At 46.4% G+C, this 24,687-nt stretch overlaps 1 long non-coding RNA gene across 3 annotated transcripts in view; it reads left to right on the forward strand.

Annotated features, from left to right (window-relative positions):
• The first annotated feature begins 451 nt into the window (after positions 1 to 451).
• The window catches only part of LOC146020402 (uncharacterized), a 30,856-nt gene continuing 6,620 nt past the window's right edge, over positions 452 to 24,687 (forward strand). Inside the window, exons 1-5 of one of the 3 annotated variants that reach the window (XR_014450782.1) lie at positions 458 to 945; positions 3,679 to 3,831; positions 5,248 to 5,423; positions 15,104 to 15,280; positions 16,774 to 17,041. This is a non-coding gene — a long non-coding RNA (uncharacterized LOC146020402). Of the gene's footprint in view, positions 946 to 3,678; positions 3,832 to 5,247; positions 5,424 to 15,103; positions 15,281 to 16,773; positions 17,042 to 24,687 lie in introns of those variants that run through there. The other 2 variants (XR_014450783.1, XR_014450784.1) reach the window with 2 other exon arrangements.

Below are 24,687 nucleotides of genomic sequence, written 5' to 3' on the forward strand. Positions count from 1 at the left end.
TGTGCAGGGGGGGACAGTGTGGGGGCAGGATGTGCAGGGGGGGACAGTGTGGGGGCAGGATGTGCAGGGGGGAAAGTGTGGGGGCAGGATGTGCGGGTGGTGGTGCAGGATAAGAACGGGAGCGGAGGGTGCTGCCGGGCGAGAAGGTGCCCGTCGATGGAGGGGGGGGGGGGGGTGTTCCGCCGGGTAAGGTGGGTGGTAAGAGCAGGTGACGTAGGGGGTGCCCACCGGGCGGGTGAAAGAGTGCCGCTGGGTGTATGTGTACCTGATACTTGGGATGTCTCACACACACAGTCCGCACTCCGCAGCACATACTGCTCCTGCCTTCAGTAGGAAAGGAAGGAGGAAATGGAACTCAGTGTACTGACTCCTCCCACTGATCACAGTGGGTCACGTGGGTGTGATGTCATCACAGGTCCTTTAGCCCACTATAATTTCGCATCTACCGGAGATTCAGGGAGGAAGCGGAGGAGGAGCCCAGCAGGCACAAAGGAATCCATAGAGGGAGAAGCCGGCTACAGCACACATGAGCTCGGCTTGGAGGTGCTCCCCCTGGTGGCCCCAGGGCAGCTAAACGGCCAGCATGAGCAAAGAAAAGTGCTTTTCTTTGCTCCTGCTTGGTGTTTAACTGCTCTGGGGCCACCAGGTGGAGCACTTCCAAGCCGAGCTCCTGTGTGCGGCTGCTGACGGCTTCTCCCTCTATGGTTTCCTTCCTTCCTGAATCTACTGGGTTACTTCCTGCTTTTTCTGGGCTTAGCCTCGATGCTGCTACGTGACCGCGGCACATGGATTAGGTTTTTGGACACATATGGCTGCCTGCTGGAAGCTGCTGGATCTCTTCAGGCGATTTTGGCTGCTTGCTAGTAGCTATGGGGCTGGATGAACCGGACTGCTGCTGCTCCCGAAACCCCAGCTGTGGGTCCTCTGCTCTGTGATCTGTGCTAGGTAAGGGATGCTTGTGGTTTCTTTCACCCCTCTGCTCACTGGGATAGAGCTGCTGCTAAATGATGCTGTGATACCTTTATTCCCCCTGCTAGCTGGATAGAGCTGTTGCTGAATGGAGGATATCTGTTTGTTGTCCAGCTCTACTGCTGCCTCCCCTGCCATTTAACCACTTCCTGGCCAGGCTCGCCCCCCCGCTCCTCCTGACTGGCTAGCAAGGGTGCCAGGTGTGAAAAGGGCCTTCCCGCCATTTGGACCTCGGTCCACCACCACCCCTCCCCCCTATGCCTCTCTGGGCACCATCTTGACTTCCTACGCTCTCTTTACTGCACCATTCTTCTTTACCTACTGTCACCCTGCAGAATGTCATTATTTCACACTCCTGCAGAATGGCATCATTATTTCACCCATTTCCTGGCATGGTTTGGGTAAGGCACCAGCGAGTTCTGAGTCCCAATTTGGAGCCCAGGCTGTAACTGAGCATATGGGTATTTGGTGCAGAGCTTAGAAACTTCCTGAAATGCAACCATTGCTGTATAAGGGGAAGTAAGTCACAGGTCTCTGCACAGAGTGCACTGCTGGTGGCTGCAGATCTGATTGTTGAGTGCCACAGTCTGTATATCTGATTGTTACTGGGTTATTGGGTGAGTGTCACACTCTGCAGACTTGTTTGACGCTGAGTGTCACACACTACAGATCTGATTGCCACTGGTGCAAATCTGATTGTTAAGTTAAAGGCTGCGGAATTTATTTCTGAGAGTCGGACTGCTTTCCTTTTTGAGTAAGTAAAGGTGCATACACACTGTACAATTTTTTTTTTTTTTTTTTTTACCAATTTTGTTGAGACATTTCCATTGAACCCAGTGTCCTGGATGAAAGATGTTGACGAAAGATATTGGTGACAGACGGATGATGATGCGCAATCATCAAGATTGTTCGTCAACTGTGCATGCAGCTCAATTTGTATATATTTCAAAAAGAGCCTATAAACTGTAGCTAGATCTTTCATCTGTTGTTAATATCTTTCGTCCAGGACACTGGATTCAAGGGAAATGTCTTTCAACGAAATTGGTCAAAAAATTGGACGTTGTGTATGCACCTTAAAGGTGCATACACACTGTACAATTTTATTGACCAACTTTTTTGACCAACTTTGTTAATTTCGGCAATTCTGAATGAAATTGGTCAAAATATCTTTCAGTGCGTTTGCGACGAATGATGATGTGCATACCCGCCAGTTGTTCATCAAGATTGTTAGTCAACTGTGCATGCAGCTCAGTTTGGATATCTTTCAAAAAGAGCCTATAAACTGTAGCTAGATCTTTCGTCCAGGACACTGGGTTCAATGGAAATGTCTTTCAATGAAATTGGTCAAAAAAATTGTACAGTGTGTATGCACCATAAGGGTGTCACAAATTGTATGCTGCCATATACTCTTCTAGTGGACCAGGTGCCCCACATTGGCATCATGGTAAGTTAACTAGAAGGGGGGGCTCAGGCTGCAGTGTTTTAATGTTGTGAGGAATGTAGTGTGGCAGGTAGTTGTATCTAGTGTAATGATGTATTATGTAGTGTAGTGTAGCCCCCAGAAGGGACTTCAGTATGTTCAGAAAGCACTTCCCGTCCTGTAGTTCAGGCCTGGCCAACCTGTGGCTCTCCATATGTTGTGAAACTACAAATCCCAGCATGCCTTGGCACAGTTTTAACACTACCTTATAGCAAAACTGTGTCAAGGCATGATGGGATTTGTAGTTTAGCAACATCTGGAGAGCCACAGGTTGGCCGGGCCTGCTGTAGGTGTTACCTCTATTAAGTCCTTTGGGGGAGGAGTGTCATTCTAAGGTGCCCTGCCCCCCCCCCCCCCCCCGAAGGCTTAATACAGTACCTGTCTGCCTGCTTTATTTGTGCATACTCCCTGTACCTCCATGAGGAAGCAACAGTAGTGCAGGCCCTGTGAGTATATGTATTTAAATCACAACAGAATTTGCTGTTCTATATAAGAAACTGTTAATGAATAAATAAAAAATCTATATCGATAGATAGATAGCGAGAGAGATATCTATCAGTGAAATACATATGGATGACTGCCCTATGGTGGAATTCTCTCCCAACCCTTCCTCATCACAGCCTATCCTTTCTACGCCACAGTTTAAATGTGTTCGGTATGACTCATTGGCGGCCAGGATCCCGGGGGTCTGTATACCGACATCGTAATCCCAGCTGCTGGTATTCAGACAGGGTGAGCTCAAAAAGTCCCCACTTTACCCCTCCCAGCTGCAATTTCTTTCACCTACTCCTTAATTTTTTTATACCAGCCATTCATTATATGTATTCTCAGCATTCATTCTATTTGTTATCCCCCCCCCCCCCTACACACACACACACACATTTGCATATCTTGCCTCACATTCACTGCTTATGAAATATAATTAATGATACAGACTTCTGCTGCTTGGAGTGTGCTGCTTGGTCCTTGGTCCTTCAGCACTCAGGGTGAACTACATTAATAAAATAACAAATACAACAATGGTTTTATGTAATACTGTGGTAATGGAGCAGATTACAGCCTTGTCTTGGTATTGCATCTAACATTCCCTTATATTAAATGATGCTTTGTGCAGCGTATGGTTAGTGTTTCTGTACAGCTAAAATATTAGTATATTGTGCATATGACTTATCCTTGCCATACTGAGCCTGTATCTCATCCACATGTACATTTTCAATTGTTTTCAACAGGATGCCTTAAAATCATGTCAGCAAAGATCATGCTAGAAGAATCACGTCAGTATACAGATGCCAGCATCCCGACTGCCCTCACGAGACTGGCGATGGAGCTCTGAATGGAACAGGACACCGATGCCAGGATACAGACAGCCGTAATCCCATTCGGTAAGTAATCAGGGCAGCTGAGATTGCAGCCAGGGAAGGGGGGGTTAAGATGTGTACACACAAAGATTTATCTGGGAACAAAAATCTGGAAATGTATGGGAGAAAATGACAATCGTTGTTAGATGTTGGCGATGTGTTATAGGGTTTAGTATTAGGCACTAGTGGGAAGGGTTAGGGTCAGGTGCGCGGTTAGGGTGCAGTCAGAGACCCTGTCCAGATATTCCCTTTTGGGATGGTGGGGTAAGTATTATGACCGATGGCATCCTAAATGCTAGGATACTACATGTATCTTGGCAAAAAAACCGAACCCGGGATTGTTTTAAAACCTGTGTAATTTCTCACTTTTGCCTGGGGTTTCTTTCTGCGTGGGTCTGTATCCCAAAATTTAGTGCTAGTGGCCTATGCTTTGGTGCCTCAATATAATGATTTCATCCAAAATGTAAGGTATGCCTATTCCAGATAATTGCCATCAATTTAAACATTTGAAGTGTAGCTCTGCCAGTCAGAATCAAGGTATTGCATGTAGGAGACGGAGCTACACTTCAAAGGTTACATTTGATGCTATAAGTCTGGAAGAATAGGCATCAATGTAACCAACTTTTTGGGTGAATCAGAATGATGAAATCAGTTGATGTCAATGTTTTAAAAGGATAGGCATCAGTTCAGTTTCCTAGTATATTACCTGTTTATTTTTAAAGAACAGAGGGGTAGATTTAATAAGCTCAGTGAAGTGATAGTGTCTGGTTTTTATCACCGGCCAATCAGCTCCTATCTGTCATTTTTCAAACTAAGCCTGTAACTTCACAGTTAGGAGCTGATTGGTCGGTGATAAAAACCGGACATTTTATCACTTCACCGAGCTTAATAAATCTGCCCCTAAATTGAGGAACAATCTGCTGTATATTCTGTGCCAGCCTATTGCAGGATCATTCAAATACAACACGTATTGGACGAATACCTCTTTGCTTCACTGGAGTTTGGACTTTAATACCTTAAATTTTGGTTCAAGTCCTAATATTGTAATATATATCCTAATATTCAGGCACCATACCACTATTGTGGTGTATGTTCTAGTTTATGTTGTTCAGCCTTCAGGGAACAGTTGTTGGGCTGCCTTTAGTTGTGTTTCATATATTGTTTTCTAAATTGTATAAGCGTGTTTTTATAAATTGGGGTTATGTATAATATCAAGTTTCCACTCTGGAAACCTATTCGAAGAGTAAGAGGGCCCTTGGACAGAGTTGTCCACTGTGGGTTTACCCTGTACCCTTATGGGCAATCCCGACATTAACTATATCTGTTTTTGTATGGCATCATGCGGTATATTGACCTCCTGTACAGTGTTGTGCGTTTAAATTTGATAGGTTTGTAAACTAATACAAAAACTTACTTGAATGGTTTTCCCCTTCTCACTAGGGCAGCTACTCTATTGAATATTGAGGTTTTTGGAAAAAGTTTGCAATGTTGCAAGAGGAAGCCAAAGTCTTCAATCACTCTGGATTTTATGAACAGCTTGGTGGTGGGACACAGGATACAGTTCTGCAGAGTCTCTGAAGATGCTGGGCAAGAATTTTATGGATTTCGATGCACAGGTAAATATAGATTTTAATTTGTTTTCCCAATTTCTCATATTATCCTTTTAAGTTTCCCCATCCCCCTACTGTCACTACAATGTCTGCTAGGGTGGTAGAAGTAAGAGTGAGTGGCATGGTTGACAGGGTGTCGGAAAGTGCAAAAGAGAGGAGCTAGAAGAAGGCGAGGGGTGGTCAGGGAAAGCTTCATGGAAAAAGAAGGGATGAGAGAACGAGAGGAGCGAGACATAGCATTCTGAAAGAGAAAGGGGGTTGAGGAAGAGAAGGATTGCAAGCAGGAGTAAGAATGTCAGGGATAGACTGGAGCAGGAGTCAATGTCAGAGAGAGAAGGGGGAGTGGAGGTGTCGCAAAGACAACGAAAGAGTGTGTTGTGGAGAGAAAGGGGTTAGACAGAGAGGATGTCGGAGAGCTAGACATATGATGCCGGGAAGAGGAGGGTGATAGTGCAAGGGAGAGACTGTGAGAGGGAGGAAAGAGGGGAAACTGGAGTACACAGGGGAGAAAGACCAGGGGCTGAGAGAGATGAGTGGCGAGATGGAGTAAGAGTGAGGGTCGACAGAAGGGGGTGGGGAATAGAGCAGGGCAGTAGGGTACAAGGGGAGAGAAAGGATAGACAGCAGCTGAGAGAGAGTTTGACAGACTGGGTGGGGGCAGAGCATGGGAGAGAGAAAGGGGGGCCTGGGACAGAGCAAAAGAGGAGACAGGGAGAGGGTGAGCCAACAAGAGGCGAAAGGGGTTGAGGCAACAGTGAGACGACGGGGCTAAGCTGACGGGGGTGAGACTATGGGGCGAGAGGGTGAGGTGATTAGGGGTGAGAGGGGGTAAGGTGACTGGGTGATTCCACAGGGAGTGAGGGGGGCTTTGTGGAAAAAGAGTTAATGAGAGAACGAGAGGTACAAGAGAAAGTGTTCTGATAGAGAAAGGAGGACAAGGAAGAGAAGGGTTACGAGCAGGAGTAAGACTGTCAGGGAGAGACTGGAGCAAATGTCAGTGTCGGAGAGAAGGGGGGAGTGGAAGTGTTGCAAAGACAGCGAAAGAGCATGTTGCAGAGAGAAAGGGGGTAGACAGATAGAGCGACGGTGTCAAGGAGAGCGCTAGAGTGATGATGCTGGGGATAGGAGGGTGATAGAGCAAGGGAGAGACTGACTGAAAGGGGGGAAACTGGATTTGATAGGGGAGAAAGACCAGGGACTGAGAGAGATAAGTGGTGAGATGGAGTAAGAGTGAGGGTTGAAAGAAGGGGCAGGGGGAATAGAGCAGGGCAGTGGGGTACAAGGGGAGAGAAAGGATAGATGGGTGCTGAGAGAGAGGGTGACTAACAGGGGGTGGGGGCAGAGCATGGCAGAGAGAAAGGGGATCCTGGGACAGAGCAAAAGAGGAAAGACAGGGTGGGGGCGAGAGGGTGAGCCAACGGGAGACGAGAGGGGTTGAGGCAACAGTGAGGTGCCGGGGCTAAGCTGGCAGGGGTGAGACTATTGGGTGAGAGGGTGAGCTGACTAGGGGTGAGAGGGGGTGAGGTGATGGGGTGATTCCACAGGGAGTGAGAGGGGCTTTGTGGAAAAAGAGGTAATGTGAGAACGAGAGGTGCAAGAGAAAGCGTTCTGATAGAGAAAGGGGGATGAGGAAGAGAAGGGTTACGAGCTGGAGTAAGAATGTCAGGGAGAGACTGGAGCAAGTGTCAATGTCAGAGAGAGAAGGGGGAGTGGAGGCGTCGCACAGACAACGAAAGAGCATGTTGCGGTGAGAAAGGGGGTAGACAGAGTGAGAGGGTGTCAAGGAGAGAGCTAGAGAGATGATGCCAGGGAGAGGAGGGTGATAGTACAAGGGAGAGACTGCCAGAGAGGGAGGAATGGGGGAAACTAGAATGCAGAGGGGAGAAGGACCAGGGGCTGAGAGAGATGAGTGGCAAGATGGAGTAAGAGTGAGGGTTGAAAGAAGGGGCAGGGGGAATAGAGCAGGGCAGTGGGGTACAAGGGGAGAGAAAGGATAGACAGTAGCTGAGAGAGAGGGTGACAGACAGGGGGCGGGGAAAAGCATGGGAGAGAGAAAGGGGGGTCCTGGGACAGAGCAGAAGAGGAAAGACAGGGAGAGGGTGAGCCTACAGGAGGCGAGAGTGGTTGAGGCAACAGTGAGGCGACAGGGCTAAGCTGGCGGGGGTGAGACTATGGGGCGAGAGGGTGAAGTTACTAGAGGTAAGAGGGGGTGAGGTGATGGGGCGATTGCACAGGGAGCAAGAGCAGCTTTGTGGAGAAAGAGGTAATGAGAGAATGAGAGGTGCAAGAGAAAGCGTTCCGATAGAGAAAGGGGGATGAGGAAGAGAAGGGTTGCAAGCAAGAGTAAGACTGTCAGGGAGAGACTGGAGCAAGTGTCAGTGTCAAAGAGAGAAGGGGGGAGTGGTAGTGTTGCAAAGACAACGAAAGAGCATGTCGCAGAGAGAAAGAGGGTAGACAGAGAGAGAGGGTGTCAAGGAGAGAGCTAGAGAGATTATGCCGGGGAGAGGAGGGTGGTAGAGCAAGGGAGAGTCTGCCAGAGAGGGAGGAAAGAGGGGAAACTGGAGTAGAGAGGAGAGAAAGACCAGGGGCTGAGAGAGATGAGTGGCCAGATGGAGTAAGAGTGAGGGTTGAAAGAAGGGGCAGGGGGAATAGAGCAGGGCAGGGGATGCAAGGGGAGAGAAAGGATAGACAGCAGCTGAGAGAGCGGGTGACAGACAGGTGGTGGGGGCAGAGTATGGGAGAGAGAAATGGGGTACTGGGACAGAGTAAAAGAGGAAAGACGGGGAGAGGGTGAGTCAACAGGAAGTGTGAGGGGGTAAGGCAACAGTGAGGCGACGGTGCTAAGCTGGCGGGGGTGAGACGTTGGGGCGAGAGGGTGAAGTGACTAGGGGTGAGAGGGGATGGGGTGACAGGGTGATTGCACAGGGAGTGAGAGGAGCTTTGTGGAGAAAGGAGGTAATGGGAGAACGAGAGGTGCAAGAGAAAGCGTTCCGATAGAGGAAGGGGGATGAGGAAGAGCAGGGGTTGCGAGCTAGAGTAAGACTGTCAGGGAGAGACTGGAGCAAGTGTCAGTGTCAGAGCGAAAAGGGGGGGGTGGAAGTGTTGCAAAGACAACGAAAGAGCATGTCGCAGAGAGAAAGAGGGTAGACAGAGAGATGGTGTCCAGGAGAGAGCTAGAGAGATGATGCCGGGGAAAGGAGGGTGATAGTACAAGGGAGAGACTGCCAGAGAGGGAGGAAAGTGGGGAAACTTGAGTAGAGGGGGAGAAAGACCAGGTGCTGAGAGAGATGAGTGGCCAGATGGAGTAAGAGTGAGGGTTGAAAGAAGGGGCAGGGGGAATAGAGCAGGGCAGGGGGGTACAAGGGGAGAGAAAGGATAGACAGCAGATGAGAGAGAGGCTGACCGACCAGGGTTGGGGACAGAGCATGGGTGAGAGAAAGGGGCTTGGGACAGACTGAAAGAGTAAAGACAGGGTGGGGGCGAGAGGGGGTGAGTCAACATCAGTGAGAGGGCTTGAGGTAACAGTGAGGCAACGGGGGTAAGCTGACAGGGGTGAGACGATGGGGCGAGAAAGTGAGGGTCTCTCCCTAGTCACCTCACCCCTGTCAGCTTACACCTGTTGCCTCACTGTTACCTCAAGCCCTCTCACTGATGTTGACTCACCCCCTCTCGCCCCCACCCTGTCTTTACTCTTTCACTCTGTCCCAAGCCCCTTTCTCTCACCCATGCTCTGTCCCCACCTCCTTTCTGTTACCCTCTCTCTCATCTGCTGTCTATCCTTTCTCTCGCCTTGTTCCCCCCTGCCCTGCTCTATTCCCCCTGCCCCTTCTTTCAACCCTCACTCTTACTCCATCTCGCCACTCATCTCTCTCAGCACCTGGTCTTTCTTCCTTCTCTACTCCAGTTTCCCCTTTCCTCCCTCTCTGGCAGTCTCTCCCTTGTACTATCACCCTTCTTTCCCCGGCATCATCTCTCTAGCTCTCTCCTTGACACCATCTCTCTGTCTACCCTCTTTCTCTCTGCGACATGCTCTTTCGTTGTCTTTGCAACACTTCCACTCCCCCCTTTTCTCTCTGACACTTACACTTGCTCCAGTTTCTCCCTGACAGTCTTACTCTTGCTCGCAACCCCTTCTCTTCCTCATCCCCCTTCCTCTATCGGAACGCTTTCTCTTGCACCTCTCGTTCTCCCATTACCTCCTTTCTCCACAAAGCTCCTCTCACTCCCTGTTCAATCACCCTGTCACCCCATCCCCTCTCACCCCTAGTCACTTCACCCTATCGCCCCATCGGCTCACCCCCGCCAGCTTAGCCCCGTCGCCTCACTGTTGCCTCAACCACTCTCGCCTCCTGTTGGCTCACCCTCTCGCCCCCACCCTGTCTCTCCTCTTTTGCTCTACCTCTGGCCCCTTTTTCCCTCCCATGCTCTGTCCCCACCTCCTTTCTGTTACCCTCTCTCTCAGCTGCTGTCTATCCTTTCTCTCCCCTTGTACCCACCTGCCCTGCTCTATTCCCCCTGCCCCTTCTTTCAACCCTCACTCTTGCTCCATCTTGCCACTCATCTCTCTCAGCCCCTGGTCTTTCTCTCCTCTCTACTCCAGTTTCCCCTCTTTCCTCCCTCTCTGGCAGTCTCTCCCTTGCTCTACCACCCTCCTCTCCCCGGCATCATCTCTCTAGCTCTCTCCTTGACACCCTCTCTCTCTGTCTACCCTCTTTCTCTCTACGACATGCTCTTTCGTTGTCTTTGCAACGCTTCCACTCCCCCCTTCTCTCTTTGACACTGACACTTGCTCCAGTCTCTCCCTGACAGTCTTACTCTTGCTCGCAACCCTTCTCTTCCTCATCCCCTTTTCTCTATCGGAACGCTTTCTCTTGCACCTCACGTTCTCTCATTACCTCTTTCTCCACAAAGCTCCTCTTGCTCCCTGTGCAATCACCCCATCACCTCACCCCCTCTCATCTCTAGTCACCTCACCCTCTCGCCCCATAGTCTCACCCCCGCCAGCTTAGCCCCGTCGCCTCACTGTTGCCTCAACCACTCTCGCCTCGTGTTGGCTCACCCTCTCCCTGTCTTTCCTCTTCTGCTCTGTCCCAGGACCCCCTTTCTCTCTCCCATGCTTTGCCCCCGCCCCCTGTCTGTCACTCTCTCTCTCAGCTGCTGTCTATCCTTTCTCTCCCCTTGTACCCCACTGCCCTGCTTTGTTCCCCCTGCCCCTTCTTTCAACCCTCACTCTTACTCCATCTTGCCACTCATCTCTCTCAGCCCCTGGTCTTTCTCCCCTCTGTACTCCAGTTTCCGCTCTTTCCTCCCTCTCTGGCAGTCTTTCCCTTGTACTATCGCCCTCCTCTCCCCAGCATCATCTCTCTAGCTCTCTCCTTGACACCCTCTCTCTCTGTCTACCCTCTTTCTCTCCGCAACACGCTCTTTCATTGTCTTTGCAACACTACCACTCCCCCCTTCTCTCTTTGACACTAACACTTGCTTCAGTCTCTCCCTGACATTTTTACTCCTCCTCGCAGCCCTTCTCTTCCTCATCCCCCTTTCTCTATCGGAACACTTTCTCTTGCACCTCTCATTCTCTCATTACCTCTTTCTCCACAAAGCTACTCTTGCCCCCTGTGCAATCACCCCATCACCCCACCCCCTCACCCCTAGTCACCTCACCCTCTCACCCCACCGTCTCACTCACACCAGCTTAGCACCGTTGCCTCACTGTTGCCTTAACCCCTTTTGCCTCCTGTTGGCTAACCCTCTCGCTGTCTTTGCTCTTTTGCTCTGTCCCAATCCCCTTTCTCTCTCCTATACTCTGCCCCCACCACCTGTCTGTCACCCTCTCTCTCAGCTGCTGTCTGTCCTTTCTCTCCCCTTGTACCCCCCCTGCCCTGCTCTATTTCCCCTGCCCCTTCTTTCAACCCTCACTCTTACTCCATCTCGCCACTCATCTCTCTCAGCTCCTGGTCTTTCTCCCCTCTCTACTCCAGTTTCCCCTCTTTCCTCCCTCTCTGGCAGTCTCTCCCTTGCTCTACCACCCTCCTCTCCATGGCATCGTCTCTCTAGCTCTCTCCTTGACACCCTCTCTCTCTCTCTCTCTGTCTACCCCCTCTCTCACCACGATGTACTCTTTTGTTGTCTTTGTGACATCTCCACTCCCCCTTTCTCTCTGACATTGGCTCTTCCTCTATTCTCTCCCTGACATTCTTACTCCTACTCGCAACCCTTCTCTTCCTTGTCCCCCTTTCTCTATCAGAACGCTTTCTCTGGCACCTTTCGTTCTCTCATTACCTCTTATTCCACAAAGTTCCTCTCGCTCCCTGTGGAATCACCCCTTCACCTCGCCCCCTCTCACCCCTAGTCACCTCACCCTCCCGCCCCATCGTCTCACACCTGCCAGCTTAGCGCCATCACCTCACTGTTTCCTTAACTTCTCTCATCTCCTGTTGGCTCACCCTCTCGCCCCCACCCTGTCCTTCCTCTTTTGCTCTGTCCCAGGCCCCCCTTTCTCTCTCCCATGCTCTGCCCCCACCCACTGTCTGTCACCCACTCTCTTAGCTGCTGTCTATCCTTTCTCTACCCTTGTACTCCACTCCCCTCCTCTCTTCCCCCTTGCCCCTTCTTTCAACCCTCACTCTTACTCCATCTCGCCACTCATCTCTCTCAGCCCCTGGTCTTTCTCCCCTCTCTACTCCAGTTTCCCCTCTTTCCTCTCTCTCTGGCAGTCTCTCCCTTGCTCTACCACCCTCCTCTCCACGGCATCATCTCTCTAGCTCTCTGACATCCTCTCTCTGTCTAACCCCTTTCTCTATGACATACTCTTTCATTGTCTATGTGACACCCCCACTCTCCCCTCCTCTCTCTGACACTGACTCTTGATCCAGTCTGTCTTTGACATTGTTACTCCTGCTCGCAGTCCTTCTCTTCCTCATCCCCCTTTCTCTATCAGAACGCTTTCTCTTGCACCTCTCGTTCTCTCATTACCTCTTATTCCACAAAGCTCTTTCCCTGACCACCCCTCTCCCACTTTCTAGCTCCTCTTTTGCTCTTTCTGACACCTGTCTCTCACACCACTCACTCTTGCTTCTGACACCCTAACAGGCCTTGGACAATAGGGGGGTGGGTTAGCTTAAAAGCATAATATGTGATGGGATAGTCACAAAGTAGTACTTATCTTTATAAAGTTAAAGGTCCCTTGGACCATTAACTTTATATATGCTCTAAGCAATTTTTTTGCTTAGAGCAAATACTAATAGTATACGGTTTTCAGTCCTTGATCATAAGGCATCATGCTTTGTGGTGTTGTGCTGTAAGCTGCCATCCTGGCGGCTTCAGTACTGTGTTTAGCTTGCTTTACTTAATCCGAATACAAAAGTTTTTAAGATACAGTCCAGGTTTATTTACTATACACTGAGTAGCCATGCCCTCAATACAATGTTGGGCCACCTTTTGTCCTTAATACTGCATGGATTCTTCTTGACATGGACTCTGTTAGTAGAGGTGGTATGAGGAATCTGATACCATATCAGATGAACTGCACTTTCCAATTCCTTAAGGTATCTCTCTTTGCAGATGATATGCTGCTTTTTGTGTCAAACCCAGCTTCCAGTGTTCCTGTGATAATAAAACTAATTTGGGACCAAGCCCTCTTTTACCCATACTCTCCTGCTGGCCTTCTACATTCTGATCTCCGTAGCATTCCCACTGACTTTAAACCTAACATCATGTTCAGAGACACATATGCCACATGGCTCTCTTTAAACATAAAATTACATCGGAATCATCATAGTTCTCCATATGTCCATGTCTGGGGTAACCCTGTGTTATCCCCCTCCCCCCCCATTCTCTATTAACTTTCTACCACTGGAAGGAAAACGGTCTTGATGTTCTATCCAATGTCTTTGATCCTGGGGGACATCTGTATCCATTCTCTGCTCTCCAAGAGCAATTTACAATCTCTTCTCAACAATTTTACATGTACCTGCAGTTACGTTGTCATGTTTTGTCTCTCCACAAACCGGGATATTTTCAGAGTTCGCCTGATCCTATAAACACTCAGTTGAGGCTGCTACTTACCAAACGGTATCATACCAAGATTCTTTACTCTCAATTGATAGATACTGCTGCTACCACTACATGGACTAATTTTATAACACCTTGGACTCCATTTATTCCTCACATAACAGAAATGACCTATTTATGAAAGAACTACGATATGGCCTACAACACCTCGAATCTGCATATCTTCAGGAGGTACCCTTCTGCTTTCTCCATAGGGCGTACATATCTCTGGCTCAAAGAAAGCACTTTGTATTAGAGGAAACGGGTACTTGTCAGAAATGCCATCACTCTTCAGCTACCTTCCAGCATTGTGGAAAAATAAAACGTTTCTGGCATAAGGTCACCTCATTCATCAATAAGCTGCTTATTCGACCTTCTTGCTTATGTTTTCTTACACTTTTTTTCGGGGAATCTACAGACAGAGGCTTCCACAACCATTCCTTATTAGAATTTTAACAATCTCTAAAAAAACTCATCCTAATTCACTGGACCTCCAAAAACCCTCCTACCCTCAATGAACTGTTACAACCTTCTCTAGTTGGAAAAACAGTCCACCATGACCTCCTATAATGATAAACTTTCCCTGCAGTTCTACAACACGTGGAAAACTTCATCCTTTCCCACCCCATCGCAACTCAAAAAGATATCTTACAGCCATTCTCAATTTTATCATGGTACAATGTCCGGGTGTAACACCCAATGGAATTACAACTATTTCTGAAGTAGCCACCTCAGAAAACTCTTGCAGCAGGATACCCCATTAACATAACAGGATGTACTTGATCTGCGATAACACTCAAATACCCTTGGTCATTCAGACGTTGTTCCACAGGAATCAAATGACCCAACCAATGCCAAGAAAACATCCCCCCAAACCATAAGATTGTCTCTACCCACTTGAAGTGTTGTGGAAATGCAGTTGGGGTCCATGCTTTTGTGCTGTATTCTCCATACTCGCACCCTGCCATCTGCATGGTGTAATTGAAAACACTTTTCATCGGACCACATGAACCTTTACCAGCTGTCTACTGTCCAATTCTTATGAACTGGAGACGTCTGCTCTTGTTCAAGACAGACAGTAGAGGCTTTCGAACAGGTCATCGGCTTCCATATCCTATACGGCTAAGTTTCGTTCAGAGACCTTCACAGTTGCTCCTTGATAAGATTTCCGCAATTTGATGTCATGTTGCTCTTCTGTTGGACTGGACAGATTCCGTAGTTTGTGACGACCACAAGCCTGACGATGAGACCAGGTTTTCTGCTTGGTAGTCTACTCTCTGTAAACATTAATAACTGCTGCTTTGAAGTACAAGTGCAGCTGTTTTGCTGAAACTGGTTCTAACGGTTCAAGCGCCTACAATCATCCCGTGTTCAAACTCGGTTATTCACGTTTTTACCCATTTCTTTGCAAGCAACACCGTGCAATTGATGCTTCGTTTGTCCTGCATTCCCTTTATTATAGCTATCTGGCCCTCTAGCAGCAACAACTTGAAGTTATGGCCGATCTGCATATAAGGGTCAATAATTTGGCCACTCAGTGTATATCCAGTTCTCTAACTTCCTGTAGGGTGCTTAATCAGTATAAAATGTGTCATTGGTATTGTTTAATTTTTATTGTTTCCACTTCTCACTAGGGCAGCTACTCAATTGAATATTGAGGTTTTTGGGTATCCATTGGCCAAGAGAAAGCAAATGTCTTCTAACACTGGATATAATGTAAGGCTTGTTGGTGGACGTACAAGAGGTCTTCAGGATGCAGTGCAGTGTCTCTGAAGATGCTGGAACAGAAGTTTATGAATTTCAAAGCACAGGTAAATATTTCCATTTAAGAATACTAGCCCTGCATACCATAACCCATCCAATTTTTAGCTTGCTTTCATTTAAAATCTTGTTATTTAGAAGGTCTCTAAAACTATGTTATGTAGTGCCATAAGTAATTTTGCTTTTAAGCTGCTTTTCTGGTTGTTACAGTCCTATGTCCAGTTTTTCCTTATTATCCAATGTATTGTATGACTCTCTTGATCATAAAACCGAAAGTTTGACCTCATGCACTATAAACTGCCTACCTGCTGGTTTCAGTCCTATAATCTGTTGTTTTTTCTTAAATATTTTTATTTGGTTTTACATTAAATCACAACATAAATTTTGTCACTTACAGTAGTGAACCGACAATCAAAAAGTATGACAACTTGGGAGGGAATGAGTGAGAGCGTACATACAATTAAACAATGATGTAAAAAGGAGTAGCAATTTGCCAGCCTGCTGGCTTTATGGATATGCAACATTCTCAGTAACCTTTTATAAACTTAACCTCTTCTCCTCATGCAGTATTTTAAATATTATATAGACTGAACGGTTCCTAAATAAAATTTATATTCAACAAAGAGTAATAAAAGGGGACGTGAAAGAGGGGGGGGGGGGGGAGGGGAGGTTCGGAAAACGCAGTTTAGTAACAGGAGGCAATGCGGTCTGTACCGTCATATTATACCACTTGTCTAAGTACAATAATTACCATATCAGATGAAAGATTAACATATGCGATCCGCAGGTTTGGGAAGGTAATACTGATTATTGGGTGTTCCTCTGAATAGAGGGTATAGCCTTTAAAGTATGAACATAACAACATAGCAATTAGTACACATTTTTATAACAATTCTGGGTACTTATGTAATATCTGGACTCCCGTTTTTCTTATGAGTCCGCGTCCCCTTGCGGGGCTCGCTGCGCTCACCACGCTTCGGGCACGGTGGCTCGCTGCGCTCGCCACACTATATAAAATCAACTCTATGCCTAGTTGGATAGTAGGGGTATGAAAAAATGGGGTGCATTTAACATGGGAGTCCAGATAATACATAAGTACCCAATTCTGTGTTGCCCCCCCAGATCATAACAGTTTCCATGGGTCTAATCATTCTATAACCGGGTGGAGGTCAAGGGATTCTAGAATTTTGAGTGGCCAAGGTTTTAGTTCTGATGTATGCTTCCCACTTCCTCAAGAAAGATTTCTTTAGCGATTGAATGGATTGTATATTGTTATATCTGTCTAGTCCTATAACTATTTAATAATTCTTCCACATCTGGTAAGTTTGGTTTATGGTTGGTGATCCAAGACTTCTATATTGCCTTTTTTGCCACTGTAAACAAAATTGTCAGAAATGGTATGAGTTGTCTTTGGCTATTATTTAGTTGCCATGTGTCAAAATTTAGGAATATTACTGGTATGGGTTGAAGTTTAACTTTTTAGGAAAAGTTCTTCTGTATATAGTGTATAATCTTGAACCAAAACTTTTTTATGTACCCACAGTCCCAGAAGTTATGGAACAGAGATGCAGAATAATAGCCACATTTGAGACCTCTTTCCGTCTCATTGGGGTCAAAGTAGCTTCGCTGTCTCTGCAACAAGAAAGCTCCATGAATGGTCTTCTAATCTGTCTCTTGCAAGGCTGAAGATTGGAGAGTTTTCATAGATGATTCATAGTACTTGAATATATCAGATACTTGTAGGGATGGGATGTCTTGCACCCACGAATCCCTCGTCTTTTCTTGTAATACAAATAAAGGATTCTTCTGCATCTCTGTGTAAATGAGTTTTGATTTAAAGGTGTCGGTCTGGATTTTATTCACCCAAGTGTGGAGCAGGGAATGGGATGATGACATAATATTTTGGGTTGGTAAAGATTGCACGAAGTGTTGAATTTGGATTATTGGGAAGAGCATTATTTGGTAGCCCAAATTTGTCCTTAAGAGTGGTAAACGATAAAGTCTTTCCTCCTGGGTCAAACACCGGGTATATTTAGTTTTTTGAGACTTGCGCTCAAGTCTCTTGAAAATTGGGTTATTTATTCCCGGAGGGAACAGTGGATTGCCACATATAGGTATCCATTCCGTAGACAGTGGGTCTAGGTCAATCTTAGAGCATATGAAGTGCCATGCACTATGCATATCCTGAAACAAGGGGTTGCTATATACGTGTGATGGGATTTGTTTCTTCGGTACGTGTATAAGGGCTTTGGGCGAGTACGGGAAGAGGACAGCCTTGTCCAATTCAAATAAAGAATACAAGTCGGCCTCCTGCAGCCATCCCACCCCCACTCAAGTTAGTAGAGAGCAGGAATAATTTGTAATGTCCGGGAGTCCCAAACCTCTATTAACTTTAGAAAGGTTTAACTTCACCAGGGAGATCTTAGGCTTCTTACCATTCCATATGAATTTGGAGCAGGCCTGTGTTAAGGTTTTAACATCGGAGGACAGGATTTTTGTTGGGAGCATTTGCATTGGATACATTATTCTCGGGATTTTCACTGACTTCACAACTTCAATTCTTCCCAGAAGGGAAAGGGGCAGGGAAGTCTAGTCGTGGAGTGTCTTCAGGATTTTTGACATAATTGGGGGATGATTTCTCCTATATAAATCTGATAGCCTATTAAGGATTTGTATGCCCAAGTACTTAATATGGGATGTTTGAATTTTTATTGAGTGTAATATATCAGTAGGTGGGAATGTGGGTGGGGGGGCTTTTAAAAGTAGTAGCTCTGACTTTGTCTACATTGACTTTGTATCCCGAGAAGGTACCAAAGTTATGTAACATTCGGAATATCAATGGAATGGTGTACTGTGGATATGACGGAAACAACAACATGTCATCGAATAAGGATACACAAAGTTCTATATTACGAATCTGAATCCCCTGAAATTCTGGGGATTCTCTTAGATGTATAGCTAATGGCTCAAGAGCCAAAGCAAACCGTAATGGTGAGAGGGGGCATCCCTGCCTCGTTCTTCTCAAAATGGGCAATGGATCCGACAGTAGGCCATTACTTATAATCCGGGAGGAGGCACCCTCATATACCGTTGATAGGAAGCGTACAAAGGTCTCTGGGAAAGCAAAGCGTTTCAATGTGTGATGCAGGTGTTCCCAGTGCACCATATCGAAGGCCTTTTCAGCATCTAAAGATAGAATAGCTTTTGGGTCCTCCGACACAGCACACTGGGAAGCATTGACCGCTCCCAACACTCGTCTGATGTTAATCAAAGAGCTCCTCCCTATGACAAAACCAGTCTGGTCTTTATGTATTAGCTTGGGTAGGATTTGCTTGAGACGTTCTGCCATAATCTTCATGAGCAACTTGTAATCAATATTCAATAAAGAAATTGGTCTATAAGAACTGGGAGAGGATAAGTCCCTGCCTGGCTTAGGTATCACTCTGAGTATGGTCGAATTAAAGTGACTAGGGATCGTGTTGGATGACATTATAGTATTAAACACCTTTGTAAGAATCAGGACTAATTTCCGTGATAACAGTTTATAGTATTCTGGTGTAAGTCCGTCCGGACCAGGTGCTTTACCTAATTTAAGATTAGATAAAGCTTTGGCTACTTCTTGAAAAGTGATTTCCTGGGTAAGGAAATTCGAATCCTCTTCAGAGATCTGGGGTGGTGTGATAGTTTCCCAAAATTTGATAGTATGATCAGAGGTTGGTTTGGAGTATAAGTTAGTATAAAAGTCGCAAAAAACCTGTGCTGTCTGGGTATTAGATGTTGTAAGAGAGTTGCGTAGTGGTCTTATTGTCGCAGGGGGCCTTTGTCCCTGTAGTAGTGAGGAGAGTAGTTTACTTGATTTGTTTCCAAATCTATGGAATCTCGCTCTTAGCAAATGAATATATGGATTCTGATCTCTCTATTGAGGCTTCACAAGTCCTTTTTGCAGATAGATAGCTATTTAGTGGTGGGAGAAGGGGAAGTCCTAAAGTCCCGGAAGGCGTCGCCAAGTTTCAGCTGAGCTCGTAAATGCTCTTGCTTTACTTTCTTTTTTAGATGTAACATCTGGGAGATCATTTTCTCCCCTGATCGTGGCTTTAGACGCCTGCCAGAACAGTAGGGGTCTACCTCCTCGGCCTCACTGTTCTCTCTAGCATAGTTGTCCCAAGCAGTTTTAACTGCATTTCTAAGGTGTACAGATGATGCCAATGCTATGGGACATCTCCAAGATGGGGGGGTGGCCAGTTTTTTGGTGAGGTGAAGTTTAATGTATACCACAGCGTGGTCCGAGAGTACAATCGGAGCCATCTCCGCAAACTCTACTTTGGGGAGGAGAAAATGGGACAAAAAGATATAATCAATGCGGGACATTCTGTTCGTGGCTGCAGACAGACACGAGTAATTCTGCTCTCTTGGGTGCATCACTCTCCATGTGTATAGCATCTGTAGTTGCTCACAGAATTTGGGGATGCCAAATTTGGGAAGTCTGCGGGGAGAGGTATGGTGCTCTTGTCTATCTAGGTGGTTAGAAGAGACTAGGTTTAGGTCTCCACATAATATCATTGGCAGGTGCAAAAATGGGGACATAACAGCGATCAATTACCTAAAAAAGGGATTGGAATACTGATTAGGAGCATACACATTAATACATACAAATTCTTGGTGATCAAATTTTAGTTAGCACAACACAAATCGGCCCTGAGGGTCCGAGATGACCTTAACCACTTCTATGTCTAAATTATTTTTGGCTGGAATAACTACACCTCTCGCTTTTGATGTGTAAGGGGAAGATGCCAGAAGTTTCCACTTCATCATATTGAGTTTGACTGTTTCCTGAGGTAGCAAATGCGATTCCTGAATACACACCAAATCAAGACTGAGTTTGTTCAAATGCACTAAAATTCTCTTTCGTTTCACAGGGGAGTTGATCCCGCCCACATTCCAGCTCCCTATGTTAATCGCCATAGTGGCTGAATATGGATTGAATGACTACCTTGACAACAATATTCCGGAATATTGTTGTCAAGGTAGTCATTCAATCCATATTCAGCCACTATGGCGATTAACATAGGGAGCTGGAATGTGGGCGGGATCATTAATACAAATGTACAATAGGAGCTGCTTTCTTTCCTGAGGGGGTGTTGGGGAGAAGGGTGGGTAACCGGAGAGTGGGGTAGACAAAACAATAAAAAACTGTATCTGAATAGCCATAAAGGCGTGCTTCCATAACGTAAAAGGTGAGAGTAACACATCTCACCTTTATAACTTTCTGCGTAGACTCCTACACCTACCGACTCACTTATAATATTTAACTAATTAAACATTTGACCGTCTTAAAACAAACATTTCCTAATGCTTTGTTAGCTTATAACACAAACCAGTAGGGTAAAGAAGTGTGATTCGGCCCAGCTGGGGTTTTCAACGTGGTAACTATCAAGGTGAAATCACAAAAATATAGACCACATCAAGTCCATGAACTTCTACAATGTAGAGAATAAGCAGGAAGAACATGTCTCTTTAGTCGAGTGGGGGAGTCACTTGCAATCTGACATGTGTATTCTGCTGGTCTGAGCTGTGTTCTTCCATCAAAAAACCTTCTGCATCCCGTGCTGACCTAAAGTCCTTATATGAGGACCTATCATATATCCTGAGTCTCGCTAGATACTTTAGTGCAAACTTCCTTTCCAGCCTAATAAGCCAGGAACAAATTGGTGAAAACTATCTTCTCTGTTTCATCAGTTCTGGAGTGTAAACTTGAAAAATGAGGATTTGGTGTCCCTCCCAAGATAAATCCCTGTGTCTGCGGGACATTGTCCAGATAAGTTCTTTATGTAGGTCAGTCATTTTCAACCGGTGTGCCGCGGCACACTAGTGTGTCGCGGCCAGTTGTCAGGTGTGCCGCCTGGCCGCGGGTCACGGCGGCTCACCAAATCAAAATCGTGGGTGGCACTGGCGCCCACTGGCATTCCTGGTGGCTGGCCGCACAGTCACCCATATTTTCTGGCCGGCTTGTGATGTGACGCGCTGGCGTCACACCGCGCTCTGCCCTCTCCTCTGCCCTACGCTGTACTCCTCCTGAGTCAATACAGCGCAGGGAGAGGGAGCGCGGTGTGATGCCAGCGCGTCATGCGGTGTCTGTTTGGGTCCCCCCTCCTCACCTCCCATCAGTGACTTACTTTTTAACTTGCTTATAAAGATCCCGCAAGAAGCTGCGCAAGAAGCCGCAGCACTGTTTTTATTCCCCCATGTGAAGTGTACAGACTCCGTCTTCAGCATGAAAGCCGGGACAACGGCTACAGTAGCTGTCGGGGAGTCAGCCTGCATTTGAGTTATGTCACAGCGGAACAACAAAGGGAACGCAGTGCTTAAGGACAGGCAGGAGATTTGTGGATTAACCCTTCCTGTACCCATTGTTTCTTCCATGGGACGGATTGTTCTTTAAACAAGTACTGGACGACTTTTGTGAGTGAACATTTTTCTTAATTTCATAAGTGTATTTTTTTTTTACAAGATTGCTTTTTAAACATATTAAATTCTGCTATACTAGTACAAACACCGGACTGAGCCTCTTCTAAACAACTAACCCTAAGCACCTGTACTATATATTTCTCCAAACCTTCCTGCTTTTTATTATTGTTTTGCTAATTGAACCGGCTGGAAATCTATTAAGGCTGTTGGGGGAGCTTGATTAGACTACACATTTCACCATATTTTACAAACACTACACTTCCCAGACTGTATATACACATGTCTGTATTATAGAGACCATGCCCACTTTTCTGAATAAGTCACGCCCCTATATTTTTCCCCGTGAGCACCCACCAGCAAAAACAAAAATCGGCACCTGTGGGTGGCAGCGCTGTCACTGTGTGTAGTGACACGCAGGGGTCGGGCAGGGTTAGAGGCTCGTGCTCGGCGCTGTCCTGTGGAGCCGACGCCTGTGCTTAGCAGGCACATCAGATCAGCCTGTGCGTAGAAGCGCCAAGCCTGTCCCGGCGCATGCGCAAAAGGCCCTCATGGACGCTGGGGCTTCTGTCGGCGCCATCTTACAAGGTGACGGAGACAAGAGCCCGGCCGAATCCTGTGTTTACAGCCTGCGTCCTGCAAACACAGTGCCGCTTAAAATGGACCACTTCCGCTGCAATGTAGGGGTAAGCGCAGGTGCCAGCTGGCAGCCGCCCACACAAATTGTCAGGGCTTTCACTTCTACAGTTATTTGTATTTGGGTTGGTGCAGCTGTCCCAGATCTGCCACCTACCATGTGTGGGTGGCTATAGTATTATATTAATGATAATATTTAATTAATCGATGTTAAGCTTGGCCAACCTGTGGTTTTTGGCAATTGTGAAACTACATGCCAGCATGCCCTGCCACACTTTTAATGGTCTCTAATAACAATACTGTGACAGGGCATGGGCATATATGTCAATATTTGCTGTTATATGTAGTATATTTGATTAAAAACTGTTGGTGTGCCTTGGCGATTTGAAAGTCTTGTCCGGTGTGCCGCGAGCTAAAAAAGGTTGAAAATCACTGATGTAGGTAATTAAGTGTTTTGAAAATAACCGCTCTGGGTCTTGGGCCGTTGTGGCCCTAGAGTGTGTGCGCGCTCTATCACCATATCTGAGCAGCAGTCCTGGATGTTAAGTAGCTCTGGCAGCTTGATTTTTATAAACTGGAAAAGGTCTGCCCCTTTTATAGATTCTGGTAAACCAATAATCGTAGGTTTTGCCTTCTGGATCTATTTTCCAGATCTTGTACCTTGTTGTATAAGTACAGTATGTCTGTGGAATGTTGCTTTACTAAGGGTTTTTATTTCTGCCACATCTTGAAAGCACTCCCCAACCCTGAATTCAGCTTCTACCACAGGCTTCTGCAGCTGGGCTAGCTGCTTGTTTATTTTATCTTTAGTGCCCCAAAAAGCCTTTGCTGTTCTTCCTTTTTCTGTCACAAAGTGACTTTTTTCTTCTTCTGTCTATTTTATCTGTCTGATCTTGCAGCAGGGGAGCCATTGCAGCCCTAATTGCGCCCAACATGTCCCCATAAGTCACCAGTTCCTCAGGTTGTGGTGGTTACGTTAAGGTCAGATGCTGGGGAGGCTGGCTGAGAATCCTCCGTGTAGCTGTCTGCGGCTGAGGGTGAAGGTGGCTTGGATCTGGGAGGCATCTTGGAGGTTGTGAGTCCTGGCGTTCTAGCCTTGTTCGCGCGGTACCTGGAGCCGGGCATTCCCTCCAGGAACTTGTCCATACGGGTCTGTGAGTGTGGCTGTATGTGGAGGCTGAAACAGCCTTGAAGAGGGTGAAAGTGAGCCGGCGGGCAGCGGAGCTCTCTCACACGCGGCTGTTCATGCCGCTGCCGGAACCGGAAGTCCTATAATCTGCTTTTACTTTATATGCTAATGGTTTGTTTTTGGGTGTAAACAATTATCAAAATCCCTTATTCCCTTTAGTATCACCGCATACGGTCTGATATTTTGTCGTATGGCACAGTGTGAATTGGTATTATAAGGTTTTGTGCTTTACTAATATGTCGATCCCAGATCATCTGCATTTCCCTTGATCTAATAGCCATACAAACCATTTTCATTGTCCCTTAATCCTTAAATATGGCCTCATGCTGGCGCAAGGCACAGCTTTGTGCATTAATCCTTTGTGGGGTTTTCAGTCCTAGGTCCAGCTTGTTGTTCCTAATGATCAAATGGTTTGTATGTCTGTAGTGACCATTAAACCATAAGTTTGGCATCATGCACTGTAGCACTATTAATGATCCTGCTCTGTGAAATGTAGCGAGCCACCGTGCCCGCAGCTTGGTGAGGAGATAAATGAAGACTGATACTTCCCTATTCGTAATTTCCTGATATCTTCTTATCTCGTCTTGGTCCCGTGTTTGGAATATGAAAAGATAAGAAAAAAGAGGGACAAATCTCCTCGTGTAATCCTGTTTATACTGGGTGATTACAAGAACCTTCTATATCACAAAGTTGGTAATCCAATAGCCTATGATATTAGCTATTGAGTTAAATGTGGATCAAATGAAATGTGGGGGTTCTTATCTCCCCCTTCCAAGTGCACTCACACAATAGTAGAATGTTATGCAGCTTGTAAAAAAAATCTTGTATTCAAACAGGAACTGTATCCAAAAATAATGTGTTGGGGGTAGGTCCCCCTCCCGGTTTACTCACTCAGAACTGGAGTACAGATCGCATGTAGTCTGGGTCTTTCTCCAGATATCCTACGTCCTTGATGGGAGTGTGGGTAAATTCGTTATATCTAAAAGATGACACTGGTGGATACTGTATATAATACAACAGATATCCTTTTTATTTAATTGATTAACATACGTGTCACTTTTAACATAAAATCCATAGGTAAAGTATTCTCAGAGGCTTTTTGTATGGATTTTATGTTAAAAGTGACACGTATGTTAATCAATTAAATAAAAAGGATATCTGTTGTATTAT

Source organism: Crinia signifera, chromosome 7 (assembly GCF_055691185.1).
Source record: "Crinia signifera chromosome 7, ASM5569118v1, whole genome shotgun sequence".
Classification (NCBI taxonomy): domain Eukaryota; kingdom Metazoa; phylum Chordata; class Amphibia; order Anura; family Myobatrachidae; genus Crinia; species Crinia signifera.